The following is an 11872-nucleotide window of genomic DNA, read 5'->3' as shown; positions in this document are numbered from 1 at the left end:
TATGATGTTAACACAGGGGTATCTGGGTGAAATGTGTGCAGGTGCTCATGCTGTTATTCTCTTTTTTTTTTTTTTTCAGTTGGTGTCTCACTCTGTCTCCCAGGCTGGAGTGCAGTAACACACTCATGGCCACAGCAGGCTCGACTTCTGGGCTCAGACGATCCTTCCATCTCAGCCTTCCACGTAGCTAGAACTACAGGTGTGCGCCACCATGCCCAGTTAATTTTTTGATTTATTATAGAGACAAGGTCTCACCAAGCTGCCCAGGCTGGTCTCAAACCCCTAGACTCAGGCAATCCTCTCGGCTCAGCCTCCCAAAGTGCTGAGATTACAGGCCTTAGCCATCGTGCCCGGCTTGATGTTTTTCTCAAAACCTTTTTTTATAGCCTTGTAATTATTTAAAATTTTAAAAAATGTTAAATTAGAATAGCAAAAAGAATTATAATACTGTTGCTTTTACATGAACAAAACTGGAATTAGCTGAAAGATGGACAGTAATATATAAGAAAGGAAAAGAAAAAAGTCCCACAGCCCTAAACTGAGCTACCAAGAAGAAACGGCCTGAGAAAGAACACTCTTCAAAGGTTCTTGAAACCAAACCAATCTATTTCTGGATTGTAATGTTAAGATGGAAAGCAGTTAAACAAGACTGGAAAATCCTGTGTTGAAATGGTGAAATGGATATGGACTACAGGACTTCTCAGGGCCTTTAAAATGTGAATATTCATTGTGACCTTCTAAGGGGCTCCAGCATGCAGTTTTCCAAACCTACCTGAATATGACACCCCTACCCCATCTTTTTTATATATTATTTCACACGTCTCGTGTTCTTCAGAACACACTTTGAGAAACATCAACTAGAATGGAATTCTATGGTTTTCTTGGCCAGGCTGGAGGAGACAGTCTTCAGAATCCCAGACCCTGTTGTGGAATTTGGCCCCTGGAGGGCAAGAGGCTGAGGAGACCCTGTCGCTCTCCTGGCAGAGGGACGTGCCAGGCAACTCTGTTTACCTCAGAGAGAGTCATGTCATTCTGCGCATCGGGAACGTGCAGGCTCTGGCTCTAATTAGCAGAGGTGTGAGGGCCTACCCATCTCATCTGGTACCTTACCCCTACCTGCTGTCGCTTCTGTAGATGGGATGCTGCAGACAAGATCAAAGGACACATGGCCGAGCCACTCTCCCCTGAGCAGGGCAATCCCACCCGAGAGGAGTGACCCGACCCTGGGGAACCAGGGGCCAGCCCGAAGAAGGCTCGGTTATACAGGCAGTGCCTGAGGTTGCAAGTCTGAGACCTCACAGAGGGTGGGAAGGGTGGAGCTTGGAGTCAGCAAGAACCCTGGATGTGTCCCTCAGCCACTTCCAACTGGGCGCCTTGCCTTCTCAGCCTCAGTTTCTTCATCTGCGCAAGGGAGAGAGCATGTCTCCTGCAGGCTGTGGGGAAGGCAGTGGCTGAGCACACATGTCCCGTGCACCACAGCAGCAAATCACACGTCGGTATCTCACCCACAGACCATCATGACCAGGGGCTGCTCAGGGCACGGCAGTTACAGGAAAGGTGTCCAGCGAGGCTGGGGCATGCGCCGTGGCTGGAACCGGGTCCAGAACTTGTGACCGTGACCCAGGAGGGAAGTGGCGGCACCAGTGCACATTCCCACCTTTCCTGAGAACCGACATCAGGGTCAGTGTGCGCCCCGGTCCCCTCACAAGAGAATGAAGCGCTGCCTGGGTCTGGGCGCATGGGACGTTTGTGGGTGAGGTGCCACATAGGGTGTTTTTTGCATGCCTTCACTCATTGGGTCCTCACAGCTACCCTGCTAGCCCTCATTTTACGACAAGGGAACCAAGGCACAGAGAAGTGAGGCAGCTTCCCTGGTCACACAGCAAGTCATGGAGGCATCGCCCAGCAGGAAAAGCAGGTGAGAAGTGAGTATATTCCTCTCACACAGGCGCTGTGTGAGTCCCAGGACAGCACCCTCCCTCTACCTCTGGGGGAAAGAGAAAGCTTTCAAGAACGGACCATCTTGCTGAGGGGTGTCCCTCCCCCCAGGGGAGGCGTGTGGATGCAGATGGAAGGACTGCACAGACAGAGAGTGCAGGGATGACGCCTGGGACGGCAGAAGGACCGGGGCTGGACCGTGAGTGTCAGCCTGGGGGCTTGAGCATCTGTAGGTCCTGAAGGGGATAAGCAGGGACCACGGAAGGGGCGGGCGAGAGGGGGTGATTGGTGGAGGGGGCTACAGAGCTAGATTTGCCCTTGAAAGGGCCGTCCTCTGGAAGGTTCGAAGATGGCTGTGGGAGGCAAGACAGAGAGCAGGCGGTGAACTCAGTGCAGGGCTGGTGGGCCGAGTGCGTGCACACACGTGCACACATACACACATGGAGACGCACACACATGTGCACATGCACACACACATGGTCACTGAATGAGCAGGGGCAGGGGCTGCCTGGATACTGGGATTAATGAAGGCATCAGGCTTACTGAAGACTCCGATGTTGCTTTCTTTCTCTCCCTGCCTCTTTCTAACTTCTTTCCTATTTGAGACTGAAGCTATAGGAAATGCTGTGTCATAACATCTGTCAAGAATCTTTTCATTGTTGTCTAACTCTAAATTGGCTTGCCTTCAACGTCTTTGCATGGATCAGTAAAGATTATAAATGGATAATTTAATTTACCCTGTTTTGCAAACACATTTCCACCTTAAGCCCGGAAATTAGAGGAAGATGCACCATCCCTGTGACAACACCCGGACTGGTCCCATTGTCTGCACTTTGGTGTTTCGTTAGTGCTCCAGCAGCCTAACGTGGGAGCTGGAAATGACATCCTGAGAGACAATGGCAACTCCAGGGGGAAAGAGAAAAACTCTGACTGATACATAAGACAGACAAGACCAGCAGGGTTTCTCTGGGGGGATAAAAGGTACAGAGGTGATACTCCTGTCTCCTTACAAGTCTGAGAAGACAGAAGTCTCCCTGGCTGGGATTCTGTCCCAAGAAAAGTAGAAGGACAAACATGCTTGGGGCAAAAAAAGAGCTGACCCACAATGCACTAGGTCGACCCGGGCTAACAGGTAATGCAGGCACCCCCACCCCCACCCCAGGAGTAATCTTTTTAATCCAAGGCAGACCTTGTCTCAGGGTCACCTTGTCTTTTTAATCCAAGAGTGGGCCTTGTCTCAGGGTCACTCAGGAAGCGTCTTCAAACATACATGCCCCTCTCCCAGAGAGTCCTCCCTTGTGCCTTTCTCCCCAGGATTCAAAATTGTCTGCTCCTCAGGGATGAGGATGCACCATCACTGCCTGGGCCTTGGGGAGGTCGCTCAGTGGCCTCAGCACCAGATGAAGCCCTGTGAACCTTCCCCTCACCAGCAGCTTATGAGCCCTGGCTTTCTTGGGATGAGCCCCACAGACCACACATTGAGCAGAGACACCCCCGACACTCTGAGCCCCACTTGTGATGTGGCTCAGGGCTACAGAGGGTGCAGTCTGTAACAGAAGTCCGAGGAACACAGACATCCCGACTCAAAAATGCCACAGAAAAAGACATTTCAAACATTAGGCTTTCCCCTCCTTAGGCATGCCAGAAAACTTGGAGGAAAACATGCTTTTTTACAGCTAGAAGAGAAGTCATTTCTAGTGCTTTGACTACTCTATGATAAATGAGACATATCACGTAAGGAGTTTTGAAACAGTTTTATAGCCACATGAAAAACAAAATAAAATTAGACGCATTCTTTACACACATGGCACATGAGGATAAATGATTCCAGATGCATCTGGGAACTAAACAAATGCTAAACCTCAGCCCAAAATGAATAAGGAAGAAAGGAAGGAAGGAAGGGAGAGGAAAAACAAACCCCTCTAAGATTTAGGAATAGGAAAAACAAAGAGATGTGCAACTCTAAAAGACAGGTTAGAAATGGGCAAACGATATAAACAGCTCAGAATTGCTCAAAGAAATACAAACAGCCCTCAAATAGCCTCTTTCATAACAGCGTACTGATTACAGCTTTACTCTAGCCAGAAGAGGTCAGGGAAAGTCCCTCTCACTTGCCTCTTGTGAGATGTCCATGCAGCACAAACCCTGCGAAGGGGAATCTGGTGGTGTTGCGCAAGAGTAAAACAAGCCTCACCTTTCCACCCAACAATACGCTTCTAAGGACTTGCCAGCAAAGATACACAGCACAATCATGAAATGACGTAGCCCTATTTGCCATAACGTCAGCCAGGACACAACGTGAATGTCCTTCCATAGGGGACTGATTTTAAAAGTGACGTTCCAGCTACATGAAAGAAAACCCGTGGGTGGGAAAGCCACGCGAACCTCAGGAAGAGAAGACACAAGGGAGGACTCTCTGGGAGAGGGGCATGCATGTTTGAAGACACTTCCTGAGTGACCCTGAGACAAGGCCCACTCTGGTCTGCCTTGGATTAAAAAGATTACTCCTGGCATGGGGGTGGGGGTGCCTGCAGTACCTGTTAGCCCGGTCGACCTAGTACATTGTGGGTCAGCTCTTTTTTTGCCCCAGGCATGTTTGTCCTTCCCAACCAAGGAGACTTTTGTCTTCTCAGACTTGCTAGGAGATAGGAGATAGGAGTGAAAGGGGCAATGCTGGCTTACAGTTCGCTCCCTTTGCTGGAGGAGGGGCAGACATGAAGACAAATACATTCTGCCTGTCATTTTTAAACAGAAATGACAGAAGGGCAAACAAGCACTGACAAAAAGGTTGACCTGCTGCAGGGGTGGGGAGGTAGACTGGAGACAACAGGTGCCCTATTTTATAGAGCTGACAGTAGAACCATGGGAATGTTTTACATAATTCAAAAGGCAGCATTCAACCAAAAAGGAAGTAAATCAGAACTACTCACAAACACTAAACAGAAATGGAAACAAACCAACCCCTTACCAATGGTGGTGGCAGAGCTACAGAGAATAATTACTTCTGGTGACTTCTCACGTGTTCTAAGGTAACTTGCCTCAAATATCCCTTAAGACTAACAGGACCACAAAGAAATCTCAATTCAGGAATCTTACTGAAGTAATATTAATATTAATATTTTCAGGGTGTTCTATGTATATATTTACATATATACACATATGGATTAAGTAATTAAGTTAATGCCATTAATAATAGAGGTCTTCAGAGTTAAGACAACAACAACAAAATCAAAGAAGTAAAACCCCCCAAATCTCAAATTTGAATTGGCAATATCAACATGAAGTCATCATTTAATTTTTGGTTTAAAAAAACCCAAAAAACTCTGTTCACTAAAAACACCTAAAGATTGTTGTCTCCAGATACCATTTTCTAGTAGAAAGACTCAGAGCTCTGGAGAGAAATGTGTCATTTGTACCTAATATATCTTGTCACCCTAGAAATCAGACACTATTCGTGTTGGGTCCAAAAAACTCAGGAACCAACTTGAAAGAGGCCCCATTGACCAATAAGGGGTGAATTGAGTGTCAAGAAGAACACAAAATCGACCTTTCTAGTGACAGTTTAACCAAAATGAAATCAATCAAACAGACCAAAAATGCACCCCTCATTTGGCACCAGTAGAAGATGGTAGAACATCTACTTACTATTTTGAAAATTGATAAATAAAAAGGGAAAACCAAGCATTTGACTACCTTTTCCAGGAAACCAAGTATTTGATGAAAGAAAGAATTTTAGCTCATAAAGGAAGGAATTAGAAATGGCCATTTGGAAACCCCTAATGAAATAAATACTAAACCTGGACAAGTTCACCAATAGCTGCCAAAACCACACGGTGAATGAAATGGGAACCTCCGAGGGAGGGCTCAGGCTGGCAACACCTGAACCCACTGCTCAGCCCTGAAGTGAGGGAGTAGGCACTTGATAACTCTTCCCCCGGGCAGCTGGAGCACACAGCACCCTCCCCAACTCTCTACAAGAAATGACTGCATCTTAGCCTCTGACTAAGGCAGGTTAGCCACTGCAGGTTAGACGTACATAAGTTTCTTGCAGGTAGGTCTAAATTAGAACAGGGTAAGCGTTCAGACATTTTTCTTATCTGTGTGTGACCTTCATCTGACCAACCAGTATATCAAACCTGATCACATTGCGGGCTGGAATGTGGATGTACCAGTACAGTAACTCACAAAAACAATAGGGAGTTACCCAAAACACAGGCATAATGCTCTAAGAAAATCCCAAATCCAGTTAGGCAGTAACTGTCATTATTTAGAAGATCCTCATGACCTTAAAAGGTTGAGGGATGGTCATCAAAACTCGTGACTAGATACCCACAGTCCACTGCTCTTAGTTTGTGGTTTGCTTCCTCATCATTGTAAATGTATATACTTAGAAAGGTTCCTGTCAGAGGCAAACACGTGCCCTCCCTTAAGGCAACCCTCCTCTCCTTTGAGCGTGTCTTTTTCTTTCTAATAACTTCTTTCTTAAATTATACTTTGGATTTGCTCTGAAATTATTTTCTGTGGTGAAATCAAGAACCCACAGAGAAATACACTGCACCCCACCCAGCAATATCCCTATCACTTTCTAGGAATAAGGGAGACAGAATAACATATCAAAGAAAACCACATATATGGAATTAGCAAATGATCTATTTCTTCAACAAACAAAAGATAGTTCTAAAAAAAAGAAAAAGGGAGTGGTGGGAAAACTACAATATATCAAGGAGACTGAAGTGATCAGGTGTACCAACCAAATGCAATTTGTGGATCCTGAGTTAAATACATTCAATTCAATTTAAAAGAACTTTTCTGTGACAACTGGGAGAGTTTGAACATGGACTGGCTTTTAGGTAACACTAATGAATTCTTTTTTTATTTTAAGTATAATGATCATATTTAGTTATGTCAAAACAAAAGGGGCCTTAGGTTTTTAGAGACATGCACTGAAATACATTTGCTGGTCAAAATTTATGATATCTGAAATTTCCTTTGAAACAGAAGAAAGAAGAGGAGGAAGAAGAAAAAAGAACAAGAGGAGGAGGAGAAAACAGGGGAAAACTTGGGAAAGGGAAGAGATGAGATAAGATTACCAAACTGTGGAAGCTGGAAAATAGGCAAATGAGGATTCATTATACTCTTCTCTCTTATGTAAATTCAAAAATGTCTACAACAAAACTTTTTGTTAAGATGAAGGACAAAGGGATTGCTCTTTGAGTTTAGCAGCTTGTAAGAAACCTTTTTTTTTTTTTTTTTGAGCAGACAGACCCAGTGTGGGACAGCTCCCACAAGGAAATGGACCAGGGCATCTAACCAACTTCATCAGGGATGTGATTTTCATCAGGGATGTGATTCTGTGGGAAGCACTGGCGCTCTGTATTGTCAGCCTGCTGTGGAAACTGGGCCGCCACGTCCCTGTACCCACACTCTGACTAGTTCCTTCTCACAGTCAAGCTGAGTGTGGCCTTGGAATTTGCTTTGGGCAAACATGATGCAGAGACTTGAGAAGTCTTGTACAGGTCTACTGGGGTTCAATTTCTCTTGCTGCTCTTGGGAGCCCTAACACAGTCACAGTGTGCGTGATCCTAGGGTAACCTGCTGCAGACATGTGCCCAGTCACCCGTCATTATGACTGACAGCCAACACCATCCACCAGGCATGTGATTGAAGCCATCCTGGACTGCCCAAGCCCTGCTGAGCTAGTCCAGGTGAGAAGGGAAACTCAACCAATCGGGTGTGAGATAAAATTTATCTTTGTTGTTTTAAGCCACTAAGGCTTGGGGCTGTTTGTTCTCTCAAGAGCTACCTCATATAGTGCATAAATCAAGAGGTGAAGGCAAAATTTTTTTTTTCTTCATTTGCCCACTGCCTTATGAAGGACGAACAGTAAGCTTGTGTTCTTCATCTGTTCAAATGTCATCTAAGAGGTAGAGGATAATTATAGGAACAGTATAGACAGACACAGATTAGAATCGCTTTCTTCCCCCACTAATTGCACAAAAGTCATGTGCACCACTTATACCTAGAAGGAGCCTAATTTTCTCCTTCTAAGATGAGTTTAAAACTATTGCCTACCTTGCAAACAGAATATTCACCCAGCACAACAGAGCCTCAACAGACAGCGTGTATAGGTGGTTCCTTACCCATCCACAAGCCCTCGCTCTGTAATGATCTGGTGGGATTCCTCCCTGGAGATCCTCATGTGAAACCAGTGCTGTGTCCTGTGGATTACTGTGGGGGGAAGAGAAGAGGATAGTAGGATGGTGACAACTCCACTGAATGACTTCCCTGACAGCCAACTGTCACAAATTTGGAGCCCCTGACCTCCCAGCAACACCTCTCATGGTATCCTCTGGGTATGGGCAACCTTGTGAGGCTTAGGGAAGGTGGGAGGCAGAGGCTCTTTGATTTTCTTTAGGTTCAAAAATACCAGGCAACATGGCGTGTTTACCTGTTCTTAGGGTGGAAGGATGGAGGGGACTTTGGCTACCTAGGATATTCATCCGTGTGCTTTGCTTCTGCAAAAGAAATCCCCAAGTTAGCACTGAAGACAAGAAATCAACACACCAGTAAGTCACCCGATACGTGCAACCTCAGGGCAGGGCACTGGGCAGGATAACTGACTAGGACCACGTAGGTCCTCACACACCTGAAGCCTCATCTGACCATTGAGAATGAAGAGTTTATGGGTCTCAGTTGTTAAAAACAAAAATATTCTGGTATATATTACTAGCCATCCCAGTATTGAAGCAGAGATGCACATTTCTCACAAGGAAGGCATGATAATAAAAGGCTATGAATATCCTGAAGACTCTTGGGAGAGACACATGAGCTTTTCTATAAAGCTCAAGTAGTTCTTAACACACTGGTCCCTGAAATTCATGGGCTTGGGACATTCTCCTTCTGCCAATCCTCTGAAGCTAAAGTATGGAGAATGCTGTCCAGGCCAGAGCCCAGGAGGCTCTTGTTTTCCACACGGGATGCAAGTCTCAGGAGAACTTGGAAGCTGGATGATAGTCTCCCCACTGGAGATGAAGAACATGAGCCTTGGAGGTAAGGGACCTGTTGAAATCTCAACGCTGCTGGTGGTAGAGCCATGAGCTGACTGCCTGGAGGCCTCACTCAGGCCTGGGCACTGTGTGCTCTGCAAATGGCCACTAGTAGTTCACCAGTAGAGCAGTTCTGTATGTGCGCCAAAGGGGAGAGCAATAAGCTCAGCTCCTCTTCTGTCTCTCCCACAAAAGCCCCCAGGGACAGAGGTGGCTGAGGAAGCCTGGGCACTGGCAAAGCAGAGATACCCAGAAGTGCCAAATGCTCCCTATAGCTGAGAACTCAGATGCCCATGCTGTTCATGCCACCCCCTTGCCAACACACCACAGAACTCTTCCTCTGGGAGAAGACCAAGCAGTGGGGCTCCTACCATGAGGGAACCTCTCCAGGTGGGATGAGTACGGCCTTACCCTCTAGGCGTGGCCCTCCTCCAGGGTTGTACTCTGGGCTTCAGCCGGATTATCTATCATGCGTCCTGTTTGCCCAGAAAAATCCATTGCCACAAGGGAGTTCTCAGAGACACTGTGCTGGAAAGGAAAGGCCACAGGTTGTTAAATGCAGGGAAATGCTCACATGAGACAATCCTAGAGACGGCCCGGAAAGAGGGAGGGGAAGGTCCCCTTCTCCACCTCTGAGTTCTCTAATTCTGGTTTCTCTAGGTGGAAATCTCACTGGTTCAGGTTGAAAATGCCGTGGCCAGAGGGCCCCTGAGCTAAAAATGACCTTTTTTTGGGAAAAAATAAGAAACATACCAATTTGGCATCAACATGGTTTGGACCTGACCTGCACTAAAACACAGCAAGGAGATGGGACATCAAGGGTGAGCATGGGCCTCACCAGCATTCTTTCTGGGTTTGAGTGCAGGGAAGCACATGGGCTCTTTCCGTGGCCTTATTTGGCATCTCCTTGGGACAGACACTGAAGGATCTTTAAGTTTGCATCTAAGAGGATGCAGTGCTTTTGTCCTTTGGAGGAGTAAAGGACACACTGAGAAAAGAGGAGTGATTGACAATCTCTCAGTCCTCGCCAGGACTGCCTGGAACATGATGGTGGAGAGACCCCATGGATCTCATGGCTTAAGGAATAAAATCCCAAGGTAAGAAAGGCAGTGCCTCACCAGAGCTGGAAGCTGCCATGACACTTTTGAGAAATTAAAGAGAGTCACCCCTCTAAACAACCTGGGGGGAGATGCAGGGATGGAAGAGGGATGATAGGGGAATTTGCTCCCCACAGTCACCCTGTGGAGACTACAAAACCTGTCTCCTGGGAAGTGGAATGGCATGGATCAGGCTGGCCTCCCTGAAATGCGCACACTCTTGCTGAAGTTTCTCTGGGTCACCTTGTGTGACTGGAGATGATCACTGCACATGTGGATACAGCAGCGGGAGAGGCACTGTACTTCTGCAGGTCCTGGCTTTACTCACCACTGGTGTCAAGAACAGGGACAGCAAGGCTTTCCTCTGCTGAGGGATTCGGTAGTTCTGGTAAAGGAGCATTCCATACTGCAGGAAAAGGCCAGAATCAGTCCCCAATTGGGAGCCCCAAGTCCTGGCAGGTGGCAGGTGCCACCGCAGGGAAGGACAGTGCAGAGTGCAGAACAGTGAACCTGTAACAACCTCTGCAATCTGACCCTTGAACAATGAAAGCTCTGGGAGTACTGAACCCTCCCACACCCAACGGTCAAGAATCCAAGGATAACTTCTGACTTCCCCGAAACATTACTACTAGTAAGTTACTGTTGACTGGAAGTCTTTGTGATCACAAACAGTTGACTAACACATATTGTGTATGTTATATGTATTCTCACAATAAAGTCAGTTAGAGAAAAGAAAACAGTGTCAGAAGGAAGAGAAAGTACATCTACAGCACTATGCTATCTTTACTGACACTGCAGGCTTTTGTGCCATCTGTTTACAGGAGGAACTCTCTCTGTCTAGTGGCAGACACCTGCAACCACTAACCTTAGTCTATAGTCCACGTTAAGCGATATGACGTCTGCATGTAATGTCATGATGTTTCTCTGCTTCTCAGAAGCACTTGCAATGGCACTCAATATGATCCCACGGTGTTATTCATGGTTTGTGCTATTGCATGATTGGAAGTTTGTGAAAACCATCAAGAGAATCACTTTTTACTGAGATACACAATTTACTGCAGAGACAAACTGCTCATGTGGAGATGATTCCTGTCACATGGCTTTTCAAGAGGATCCTGGTACCATTTATGCTCATCACAACAGGAGATGGCTACAAAATTATTACAGTAGCACAGTATGTCCTTCAGTTAATTTCATGCAGTTATAATTAACTGCTGCATCTTTACATTGGTTTACATTTCTCTCAACTGTGAATGGTGCTATGTATGGTCTGCATTTGTGTTAATAAATTTTGGTACATCTTAACATTTTATAATACATCTGTGTACATTTTATAATAATAAATGATAAAATAGATTAGTATCTACACATATTTTATGCACTCATGACATATTAACTTTAAAATTAAAAAAAAATATTTTTAGGCCATGCAGTTTGTGAGTTTTTTCAAATTATCACAAATCTCCAATTTCCAGCATGTTTATTAAAAAAAAATCCCTATGTGAGTGGACCTGTGGAATTCAAACTTGTGTTGCTCAAGGGCCAAGTGTGCATTCAAATGGTGCACTTCTTAGTTCAGTCACTTCTTCACCCCACAGGAGATAAGAGATGACTTTGGAATAAGCAGGGCAGTGATGGATATAACGATCACTACATCAAGAACAAGGAACCTCACCAAGTGCTACTATGGGCCAAGTACTATTCTAAGTGCTTTACATTGTTATTTAATTTAATCCTTTCCATCTTATATACCATTATTATTCCCATGTTACAGAGAATGGAACTGAGGCA

General features: G+C 45.8%; 1 pseudogene; it reads right to left on the bottom strand.

The window, feature by feature from the left end:
- The window catches only part of LOC103257031, a 13264-nt pseudogene extending 2777 nt beyond the window's left edge, over positions 1 to 10487 (bottom strand).
- Positions 10488 to 11872: the final 1385 nt, after the last annotated feature.

Source organism: Carlito syrichta, unplaced genomic scaffold (assembly GCF_000164805.1).
Source record: "Carlito syrichta isolate Samal-C Ts95f unplaced genomic scaffold, Tarsius_syrichta-2.0.1 Scaffold301080, whole genome shotgun sequence".
Lineage (NCBI taxonomy): Eukaryota > Metazoa > Chordata > Mammalia > Primates > Tarsiidae > Carlito > Carlito syrichta.
The sequence above is the reverse complement of the archived record's forward strand: the minus strand, read 5'-3'. Positions and strand labels throughout refer to the sequence as shown.